The sequence below is a fragment of the Poecilia reticulata genome, linkage group LG12, assembly GCF_000633615.1.
Source record: "Poecilia reticulata strain Guanapo linkage group LG12, Guppy_female_1.0+MT, whole genome shotgun sequence".
In the NCBI taxonomy this organism is placed as follows: domain Eukaryota; kingdom Metazoa; phylum Chordata; class Actinopteri; order Cyprinodontiformes; family Poeciliidae; genus Poecilia; species Poecilia reticulata.
In genome coordinates, this window is record NC_024342.1 from 23,995,511 (window position 1) to 24,007,524 (window position 12,014).

The window sequence follows — 12,014 nt, forward strand, 5'->3', positions numbered from 1 at the left end:
ACTTTACTTTTTATGAGATGATCAAAGTGTGAATGAGCTTTTGATGAATAACCCATGACTTCTTGTTTTCCAAAGCTTTGAATGTGATTCTATTGTATTGTTTCCTCCTAGTTTTCATGTGTTAGTGTGAGATATAGTTTTTAATTTTCTTTTAACTAACACTGAATAGTCTTCATTTGGTTTGGTAAATAGTATTTCTTTAAACTTTTCTATTTTTCTTGCCTAAAAACATCAACTTAGAGGACAAAATGAGGTCCTCAGAGTTTCTCTAACCGGTTATAATGCTCAACCTGAATAATGTATTGTCAGATTTTTTTTATACACCTTCAAAAGGACCTATGCTGTTATCTGCACCCAGAAAAAATAAGGAGTCCTTCACATATCTGCTCCAGGAGCATACAGCTGTGACACCACTTATGATAAAAATCCCTCAATGGCCGAACCATCAACTATAGTGTACGTGATAGGATAGGTGATAAGTGTTGTTTGCAATGGCTGCCACAACAGTCTCAGCCAGAATGATCGGCCCATGGGAGGTCAACACACAAAGGTTGGGCGATGAGAAAGAGATATACCTCCCAGAGGCACCAGAACGCTGCCCAAATACCCGGCTATTGGGAGGCAGATAAATCAGAAAGCTGCGCAGCAGAGAAAACTGAACCAAGTTCCCGTGTGCGTGTACTTTGGAAATTATCTCAAGAAGCAGTTCCTTGACACGATAATTAAATTAAAGAATAGGTCTCCTTAGTCCAGAATAAATCTGCTTAAGCAAATTATAAACATCATTAGCAAAGGATCACTTACGTTAATGAATAGAATAATGATTGAGGAAAGCCAATACATTTACTACTTTTGCTATTTTGTCAGTCATCATACAACACCTGCTCTCACACGCACAAGGATCATGAATATTCAAACACAATTACTGAAGTGTAATCCATTACAGTCATCTGTTGTCGCTCAGAGGACTTTAACATTATGAGCTTGACATTAACAATTAAGACTTTGATCATCACTGTCATGGTGTTTTTGTTGTTACATCACATCCACAGCACCTGCAAAGATTTATTTATTTTTTTTATTCCACTTGGCAGCGTTGCAAATGACCAGCTTGCTTTTAACAGAAGACATTGTTCATTGTTTATCAAACCATTTCTGAGGCGGGGAAGTCAAACGGTCAAAGCAGTCGACCAAAAAACAGCATCAGCCGCCAGCTCCAGGGTCTTCCGGTGAATTTTATTAATTAGCATTTTTTGTACTCTGACATCCATCGCGAGCATTTGAAGTCTTACTGGCAACACACCTGCACTTCATTAGACCATACCGAAACAGAGCAGGTCAAACCAAACAACAAAAACTAAACAGAGAAACAGAAAGAAGATCATTAATCTAGTTTGCAAACTTTTCTACATAACTAAATGCCTGGCAAAATTAATTAGTTAATACAGGGCAACTCAAAAGGAAATACAATAACGAAAACCCTCTTCTTCTTAGTTTTATTGGTGGTTGGCAAAAAACTTAATAGCAACGAAAACCCTCCATTTGGTAGAACCAAGTGATGTAATCAGTGACATCACACAGGTATTTAAGCAGGAAATGCTGGGTCAGCCCCTCCCATACATCTGCACAGGCTGTAGCATCTAAAAGGGACAAACAATGGTGAGTCGAAAAAAAAAACAGTTTACCAGAAATGTGTCTTGAAACAAAAGAAACATTTATATTTGTCCATTAGTTCAGAGGTTTTAGCCTCAGCTAAAAGCTAACACATTTAGTGTTAACACATTTAGTGTTAGCTAACACATCTTGTGTTAGCTTGGTAGTTAATCAAGCTAACACTAATAATGGTAACATTATGTAAACTGCAACATAATGCTACCACAAACAAACCCGTAAAACTACTCTATTGCCAGTTGCATTTTGGATTAATTAAAGGACAACTTTTGTAAGCATTTAAATATAATGATTGAATTTGATGGTACTTTATTACACTTGAACTAGTTTGGACTGCATGTAGCTGCATTTGAGTTTGACATAAATTCCAAACATGCATTCATCGTTCTTCCATTGCCTTTCACTTCTTGGTGTAATGGGGTTAAAAGTTAGCCAGACACCCCACTCTACAAAGAAAATGTCCAGTTCATTCTGGGGGGATCAAAAGGCATTTCTATGTTATTATATAAAACCTGATGTCTAAGTGTGAGGCCAGTCCCTCTGCGGAGGAAGCTCATTTTAGACAGTATGTGTGGGTCACTTTTTTTTTGTCCTATTTTATAGTTCAGGATCCTACATGATGGTCATAATGAGAATTGACCGTTAAATTGAGAGCCACGCTTTTCGACACAGCTCTTTCTTCGGTGCAACGGACCATATCTATAGCAGAATTACTGCAGAAGTGGCTCATATCAGTCTATATGTCTTCCACTCCGTCCTAACAATTACTTGTGAATAAGATGGTCAGATCCTTAATTTCCTCTCTTTGAGACAAAGAGTAGATGGAGCGGCCCACCTTACTGATTGAATCATTGTGAGCAGGCTGTAGGGACAAGGAATGCCGTCTCAGAGAGCCCAGGTGTCAAACTCATTTTCATTTTGGTGCCATTGCAAGATCACGGATGTCCTCAGAGTTCTAGTTCTGGCAAAATGCATTGATAAAACAAACTGGTAAAATATTGATAAGTAGCTGTCTCTGCATTCAGTGAGTATTTCTTAAAACGTATACATTGATGTAATTTGGCGTTACACAGACAAAAACTGCTTTGAATTGATTGAAACAAATATTTAAGAACACAACAGTGCTCTAGAGTCTAGAGGTCCACACTGCATTGAAATTGCACAGCAAAAAGCCCAGTGTTAATTTAACTCTGAAGAGTGTGGACTATATAAATCAACACTGGGAATTATGTTGTTAACTCCCACAAAGTTGATATTAACACTTTTTCATTGTTTATATAGTCCACACTCTTCAGAGTTAAATTAACATTGGGCTTTTTGCTGTGTGGATGGATTTTCAATTTTGAGAAATTGAGAAATGTCCTTAATCATACACCACTTATGCATATAATCATCATTTAACTACACAGGAAATCAAAACTAAATTTCTCTGCTGTCCCTTAAAAAACTCATGTGACTGTAAAGGCTTTTTCTTTTCTTAATTGGACTATAAAACTTTCCTCCGAAAGGCTTCTTTGACGAAGTGGTAACCCACATGTTTGAGTCAAACTTGAAGGGTTTTCGTTTATGGGGAAGATTTTCTTCTTACAACGCAGCTTCTCATTCCACCGGGATGTGGACTTCAAACTGAACTAGATAATGATCAGTACTAAGAGGTCAAAAGGGCATGGTGAGTAAAGTACACTTTTTGAACTTTTAACACCACTAAATTATTAATCTGAACAATTACATGGGTATTTTACAGACTATGTAGATCATTTTTTAACCCTCTGCTGACTTCAGTGAATTTACAACTATTTAAATCTGTAGCGTTGAGAAATCTGAGGAGCAGAAATYCTAATCAACGCAACTGATTTGCAAACTGGAACTATTCAAGAAGGTAAAAGGTCAGTTTTAGAACGCATCAGAAGAAGTTAATGAAAGTCTAACATCTTGACATTTTTATCCATAGTTCTCGCTTAAAGTTCAGTATATTAGTTCTAACTAACTTTTTCTTTATATCTGGGTCTTGTGCATTATGAAAGTGAGCTGTCCTTTTTCTCCAGCTTTGTTCTGTTTTCCACTGGGAAATCCCAGACCATACCCAAACCCAGACAGTGAATGTAATCCCTACCAGCTTGTTCCGTTTTCGCTCTGAGGCTTTTTCCCCCAGGTAAAAATGCCTGAAATACCTCTATTGGGAAGCACCCAGGAGGCACTACAAGCCCCCTCATCTGTATCTTCTCAACACAAGAACCTGCAGTTCAGGTCTGAGCTCCCAATGGGTGTCTGAGTACTAAGACTTGCACCTGAGGGTGAGTGTATTTATGATATTCTTTATTAGAATATCATGCCTTTTTTATTTTATTTTTCCTGTGAATGAATTCAAAAGTGAAACATTTTTTTTAACCTGGGGGGTTGGAGAAGTATGTTAAAAATATACAACAAAATGAATAGATCCACAGTTTTCAGATCTAAATGAAAACGTGTGTACAGGTAATGTTTTCTAGAGTCAGCATTGTTCAGCTGTTTACATGCATGATTTATTAGTGATTAAAGAAAAAAAAGGAGTTTAACTGTAATGCAAAGCACTAAAACCTTTTTAAAATCTACTTCTTGACTATAACTTCAATAGAGGAGGACTGAATCAGTTGAAGCATGTTTGTTCTACAAAGGTTTTAATGATGCAAAGCCGTCATTTTGGCGTAATTTAGCCAAAAGTGTCAAAATTATGCCAAATATGTTTTAAACCACAGCAAGTTTCTCAGTTTGTTTATTCTCTCTTTCTGAAACAGACTTCTGGGAGTTTTCTTGTTTTTTCTTTGTTCTTCCTTCTCGTTGCTCTTTCCTCATTTAATTTTTTTGCCCCACGTCTCCTCCTTTCTTTTTTTTCTCCTTTTCTTCCTGTTTTCTGTTTACATGAACACTGGATTTAAAAAATAAACACAAAGCAATTGAAACAGGAAATAAGAAAGAATAATCAAACGTGTTTTGTAAGTTTTATATTCACAATTGTCATAACAGACAAGGCAAGAAATTGTATATCTGGTATCCAGTGATTTGCCTTGCGGTTCAGTGAAATAAACTTGTGGAAAACAAAAATACGCAGGAAAACTTTAAAGGGAAATGAATCATCAAAGAAGGCAGACTGAAGTGGGAGATTTTTTTTTACCCATTACATTTTTTTTTTTTTTTTTGCATTATGATGTTCAAAATCAGCAGATGGAAGCAATGTCTTGGGATTGTTTAAATCTTCTGACAAGACAGCCAAGAACCAAATCCTTATAAAACATATTTGTTTTCTTGTTTTATGGTTTTGTTGTAGTGACTCTTATTCGAACCGTCGGGTCTACTATGTGTGAAATAAATAGCATTTCCAACATCCTCTACTTAGTAGATTTAACTCTGTAAAAACACAGAAGCATTTCAGGCAGATCTTGAAAACATGAGCACAGCTTAATGACTATTAATCAGGAGACTGAAATTATCTGGCCAGTTACACACATTTCCTTCAGCTTCAGGCATCAAGACAACTGAGTCGAGAAATATTTTTTAAATGTTGTTAATTTGTAGGAATTGTTAATGTGTGAAGAGTAAAAGGAAGCTTGTGACAGTGTAAATAAGGTCTGTTAAGCAAAATGTTTGATGCTCAATGATGTAAGAGCAGCAAAACTCACATCTAGTTAATTCCTTGATTAGCTCCTGAAGTCAGACTGTCATCTGTGAAATGTCTCAGCACTAAGCTGGAAAATGTATGTCCAGATGTTTTTAGAGAGTCAAACGGTGTGTGTGGAAAAAAAAACGGGGAAATGCTTCTATTTTTTTTTTTTGCTAAAAATATTAAAGTGTTAGTTAAAAGTTTCATTAATGAGCTGTCTTCTGAAAAACAGTATACACAAATATACAAGATGTGGAATCCCTCATTGGGACTTAAGCATGCTAAGCCAGATCAAAGATACTTTTTTTTTTCTCTCTCTCTCTCTGTTAGTGACACAGAGTCAAAAAATGGCAAAACCATCTTTAATTTAACAACTAAGTGGGAGTGGACTTTTTTTTAAATCAACCAAATAGGCTGTGAGAATATTCAAGTAAATTCTGCACAAAAAAAGGGCCTGAAATGTGTCTAGTTGTCCATGAAAACCATAAAAAAATTATTTCAATTTAGAATAAAAGTTTAATATTTAGTTAGAATACAAGCAGAAAACATTTATTGCTTTGGAATTCACTACTTTCAAAAGAAGTGATCACATGATCATTCCAGGAAAATAAAGCGATGCAGTTAAAGGGGAACACAAAAGACCGTTGATTTACTTGCCAATCGAAAAATATAAATAAGCATCCTTATTGGATCAGGAGAAAGTTGGGACACACTATTCACCAATGGCAAGTCATTAGGGGATAGGCAACTTAATCTTTTTGCAACTGTCTATCCGTCTGTCATTTCTCTGAGGAAAGTTTGACCTACTTCTCTCTTCCAACAGTGAGATGTTTGAGGAGCTCATTTCAAGTACTGAGCCTTTCAAGTTAACACACATCAACATAATAAATCCAAGATTAAATCCAGTTCAGATTATTTATATAGCTCCAATTTACAACAAATGTTGTCTCAAGTCATTTTACCAAAATAAATTATGATTTTAATTCATTCACACATATATTCCAATTGATCCTAGCTATTAAACATTGCAGTCAGCTTAGTAAATTATTTAAAGTATTAAAAAGTTCTATCTAAGGAAACCCATCAGGTTGCGTTGGGTCACTGACTCACAGCTTTCACTCCTCCTGGACAAACGTGCAGCAGGAAATCGCTTGTGTTCAGTCGTTGACTTTAAAGCAATCCCTCATCCTGAGCATACATGGAGATCTGGGTTCTGACTTTTAAAACTGACTTTTCATTTCACAATCTTCAAGTGGTGGATTTACTGATATGTTTGTGTTATTGTCATGCTGCAGAATCCGGTTCTGACTTTTTTTTTTTTTTTTGACTGACAGTCTCAGGGTAGAATTCATGGTACCTTCTATCATGGTGAGCTGGTCATGTGTCGCCTGCTGTGCTTCAAAGCAGACAACGTTATTAGATTATAATGGTTGAATCTTGTTTTCTGACCCATTAAGACGTGGTTGGATCAGTGTTTTGTTGTATGACACTCAGTGTGATTGAGCTTAAAGATACAACTTCATGGCCCAACATTTTCCTTCAAAGTTATCTGCTATAGAGCAGAATTCATGGTCCCRTCCTTAATGGCAGTCATCCTGAGGAATCAAGGCAGACCAAGACTGTCACTCTAACATCACCATGACAGAGCTGTCCATTTCTAAAATCCTGTTATTTCAAGGCCAGATCTAATTGATGCGAAACATCCTAAAAAGGTTTTGGTGACAACTGAGACCATTAAGGTGGATGTTCTGGATGGCCCAGTCAAAGTCCAGCCTCAATCCTATAAATTCAAGTAGACAGAGCTTCAAATATGCAAGAAAGAATGGAGTAATATTGTGAAAATGTGCAAGTCTGATTGAAACCCATCCACACAGATTTTATGGTGTTTTTGCAGCCAGAGTTGCAAATTCTGACCTGAATGGTCACTTATTTTATGTTGCATATATGTATTTAATTTAGCCACTGTTTTGTAGAAATTAGATTTCGCTTTGGCATTAGCTATTTTTGTAAATTCTGTTGTCAAAAAAAACATTGTTGCCCATGATTGATTTGCAAAAGCAATAAAATGTTAAAACACTCAAGTGTGTCGTGTACTTATTACTAAACACTTAAATGAGGTAGACTAGTATATTTTAGTTTTCTAAACTTGAGCGCTTTGTGACACACTGAGCCTCATAAAATCTGGCTATTTTAAGGTTACATTGAGATCATACAAATGGGAATCCACTGTCAGTTTCAGGACTCATACGAATCTATTGTTTGTGTGAGAGAYGCATCATTTGCAGAATGTWATATCGGTACACAAACATTTCCAGTGCATTAAGCAAAGTCTCCCACTTCTGCAAATACAGGCGCAGAGAATTTCTATTCTCCACATTGTTACCTGTGTTTCTCCCACACATCACACTCTGCATGCCCRACCGTGGTGAACTGCATGGAATTGCTCGGCCACAAAACAGAACGCGAGCCCTCAACGCTAAGACTGTAAATGGATTTATGCACAGTATTAAAAAGCTAATAACTCGRACAAAGCCGTACACCAGCACACATGGCTGAACAAAAAGACTCACTTGAACAGACTAATATTCAATCATTTCCTGCCATTTTGATAAGTTTGAAAAATACCGGTGTAATRGACTTTTCAACATATTTCTTCACACTTTTTGCACAAGCAATCTCTGGGCTTAATAGAGTATCAGGCACAGCTGTTCATTCTTGGAGCGGGTTGTTGGACTTCACATTAAATCTGAACACATTTATTTTACTCTGAGAAATGTTTACCTTCAGATTTGAGAACAAAAAACAAAAAAATAAGTATATTAAAGTCCTGTGCATTGACAAATATATATTTTGTCTGCTTCAAATGAAGCTCAGAAAAAACATAAATACTTACAGGAGATATGATGCYAACATGATGGTGGCATTGCGCTGCCTTGGAGGAATATTCACACCTTTTTTCTTTTTCCATTACAATCACATGCTTCGGTGTATTTGTATGAGATTTTGGGTGATTTTTAAACTCGGTTCAGTGAAAACCTGTGAAGAGGGAATAACATTTTGTAACTTGTCAGAATGTAATTTAATCTAAGTATGAAGACAGCTGCTCTGTTAACACCTTAGAGGTTTCTTAGAGAACACTGGCGCACAAACGACATGTTGGAAACCAAAGAACACAGCCGACGGGACAGATAAAATATACAGACATTTACTTCAGGTGTCGGCTATAAAACAAMTTTCTATGCTTTGATCATTTCACACAGCACTGTTCAATTCAAGCATCCACAGGGCCGCTGGTAACTRTGGGCAACAGCAGCGATCCACAGCTCCATCCGTTTGTCAACAGATAAACTATTAGTCGTTTGCTCAGAAAACCTTACCTCCATAAAAATCTGTTTCTAAATGACTTGAGATTGGAGCGGGTGTTCATTTAAAGATAATGATAACCRTGAACAGAAAGCCAAACTTTCAGATTATTTCTACTAAAATTTAGAAAACCATTTTCCTTCAGCTTCACAATTTTTCACTTTGACTTGGTCTGTCACATAGAATGGCAGTGAATTTAAGAGTAGTGGACGAGAATTTAGTTTTATGCAAATAACTGTGTACAGTTTTGATGACATGAAATTTGAAAAACTACACATGGAAGCTTTTGCGAGGCACAGTATGCTACAAGAAATATAGTTAACGGGTAACTGTCAATTACTGAACATTTTCTTTTAGTGTGGCAGCTTCATCTTTAAAAAAAAAAAAAAAACAGGTTATTTTCAAATCAGCTGGTAGCATTCTGCAGCTGCCTTCCTTTGGTTTCAGCGTTATCTAAAACAAATAAATTCCTCTCGACAAGTTTGACCACGAAAGAATGAACTGTAATAATGCAGAAACGGAAACTGAGAAGAGAGGAAAAAATCACCAAAGAGAAGGGAAAAAAAAGCTATGGGAGTCCTGGTGGAGACGGATGGAACCACAGGCAAGACAAAGAAACGGACAGCATTTCTCTGCCAAAAACCAGACAGGCAGGGGGCTGCAGAAATGACCAATCTGGGCATSCAGGGAAGGACGGTACACAGGAGAAATAAGTGTTGAAACTAAGTCAGGCGTCGAATCGCAGCCCAAAGGAACACACGCTAACTCCAAAATAAATTGTTTTGAGTTCCTTCATACTTTTAGATAATGCATGAAAAAAAAGAGAATCTCTAATTAAGTTTACTGTCCCTTTAATAATATTTTCCCTCTTTAATGAGTCGCATTTCTTTGATTTATTTAAAAGTTAAATATATTTTTTTTTCTCCCAACAACAAAAGCAAAAGCAGTAATTTGTCCACACAACATGTGGTATTTTCTTTGCCATTTTAAGACCTGGTTTATTCGCACATYCAAGGACCAAAAGCAGGTTGGATGCCTGTGGGCATGTCTTCTCCAAATTACCGGATTTACTTTTTCAAAAAAATATGGAAAAAATATTCCCTTTGCTGATGTAGATTGTTGCACAAGTTGGGGTCATGTAATTAATCATAAGTTATGTGGTCACATCYCTGGCAAAAGTCAAATGATTATTTTAATAAAAATTTCGATTTTTCATATTCCTATATGTATCTCATAATAACAACCATACAATTATTGAATGTTCAGATTATGTTTAACAAATAACATCATTTGTTAAATTCTCCAGCTGTCAGAAACTGTTAAACTGTAGCTCAGGTAGAGATGCGCTAAAAGCTCAACAGGAGACATAAATCAGTATCTTTCACAGCAAAGGTAAGGGTCTAGTAACTCTGCAGGGAATATTGTAGAAAGAGATTATTAGAAATGCTGCGCAAACCATTTCATGCAATTTTTTATTTTTTTATTATTATTTTGAAAAGATTTTGTCAAGGAATGTGAATAACTTACTTTGTGGTGCACAGTAAACTTTCATTTGCAAAAGAAAAGAAACTGATGAACTATAACGTGGTTTGTAGAGAGGCATATCAGAAAAATGTGCCACATCCGTCACCACACATCGTAGCTTCTTTCCAATCCGCTGTTGTCCAATTTTAAGCAGCCTGTGAATTTTTGCAAGTTGTCTTCCGTAAAACTTCAGTAAAAAGAGATGGAGGAAAAAATCCACTCAGATTTGATGTCAATCTGTAAGAATAAATGAACAGTGAGTAAACATTTTTCCAACTACATAATTCACTCGAGATATTGAACATTCAAATCCAGGTACAGCTTTTTTGTCCCCCCTCGGTGTTGGTTGATTAAATAGAGYAGSACATTTCAAGCCCTGACCGGATCGTAGTTGTCTCCAGYCTCGTCTCGGGAAGCACAGCATCGTGCATCTTCCATTCCACACAGCTGCATCGAATAGATTCTTTCACCATTAGCACCAACTTCATCTTTTTTTATACAAAGAGCGTGGTCAAGCAGCAAGGATGATAGTGTTAACAAGTGCCAGGGCTTCTCTTTATCAGAGCTGCCAGTGCACGAAGACGTAATGAGAAAGCGGCTTTATTGGTRCCACAATATCTCCGGTGCTTAATGCTTTTTTTCCCCCCAGTGTGTTTTAGATGTGTYGTGTCCAGGCTTTAGGGGACACCTCTTAAAGAATGTTGCTGTTCCACAGCTGTTGTAGCATCTCAGAGACTCTAATTGATCCCATTTTTGCCGAACACATACCCACTGCTGTTTTGTCAGATAGAGCAAGTGTTGAGCTCACTGAGATGGATTCTCTGGTGAAGGGGTAGTTAGGGTGAAGGATGAGAAAGAAAACAGAGCATGATTAAAAAGAGAAGGGACAGAGTCTGGGGAAGAGAAAAAAAAAAAACACAGCCTTAAAATTTCCAACAGCTTCAAGTCAGGAACTCTTTATTGCCTGGATTCTGTGCTGTAGCTACCTGATTGTCGACTGCGTCAGAAAAGGTCACCGTATTCAAACTAAGAAATTCACACGGGATTTATTGCTCTTCCAAAGTTYGTCGCGCGTTCCAACTGTTCCTGCAAGAAAAAAAAAAGAATGAAAAGAATCCTTTATAGCCAAGAACGCAGCATGATTTAAATTATGCATTGTGGTTAATTGAGGGCAAGATCTGCTGAAAGTTGGATTGTGGTCTTGAGTAAAGTAAAGGTAATTGCAGCATGAAAGACCTCCCCCTCATTCAAGATAGCAACTGTCAATCCAATTTAATTTGTATGTTTCTTTTTCCTCCTCAGAGTACATGTCCTATGGGTATAATCATACGCCTGGATGTGCCTTATAGAGAACAGTAAGTTCCAAGAGTAATGCACTGATTCTTGTGTATTTACCAGATTTCTCTGTTATTCGGAATCAAACGCATTTGCTTCTAAATAAAGCTGGACTTGCAAGTTTTAATTAATAATTAATGGTCACATTAATTTAGGGGCTTTGACATTTAACATTAATGTTACATTGCTCAGTGTGGGATTGGACCACAGTYTGTGTGTTGCAGTGGAGATCAGATGATCTAGAATGATCTGGTGTTGCTGTGGTTTTCTACCACAGGAAATTATGCAGTATGACAAAACTGGAAATGTTCAACAGTTCTGAAGACTTTTAGAAGCCATTATGCTTTCCATCCATCCATTTTCTTTACATCCATATCCCTTAGYGGGGTTGGGAGGGTTGCTGGTGCCCATCTCCAGTCAACGTTGCAGGCGAGAGGTGGGGTCACCCTGGACAGGTCGCCAGTCTGTCGCAGGGCAACACAGA

The 12,014-nt window shown here is 37.0% G+C and overlaps 1 long non-coding RNA gene across 1 annotated transcript in view; it reads right to left on the reverse strand.

The window, feature by feature from the left end:
- Nucleotides 1-8,222: 8,222 nt before the first annotated feature.
- The window catches only part of LOC103473981 (uncharacterized), a 15,551-nt gene continuing 11,759 nt past the window's right edge, over nucleotides 8,223-12,014 (reverse strand). The window contains exons 3-6 of the long non-coding RNA XR_535099.2: nucleotides 11,182-11,281; nucleotides 11,004-11,088; nucleotides 10,199-10,432; nucleotides 8,223-8,344 (exon numbers count right to left, since the gene is read on the reverse strand). This is a non-coding gene — a long non-coding RNA (uncharacterized LOC103473981). The remainder of the gene's footprint in view (nucleotides 8,345-10,198; nucleotides 10,433-11,003; nucleotides 11,089-11,181; nucleotides 11,282-12,014) is intronic.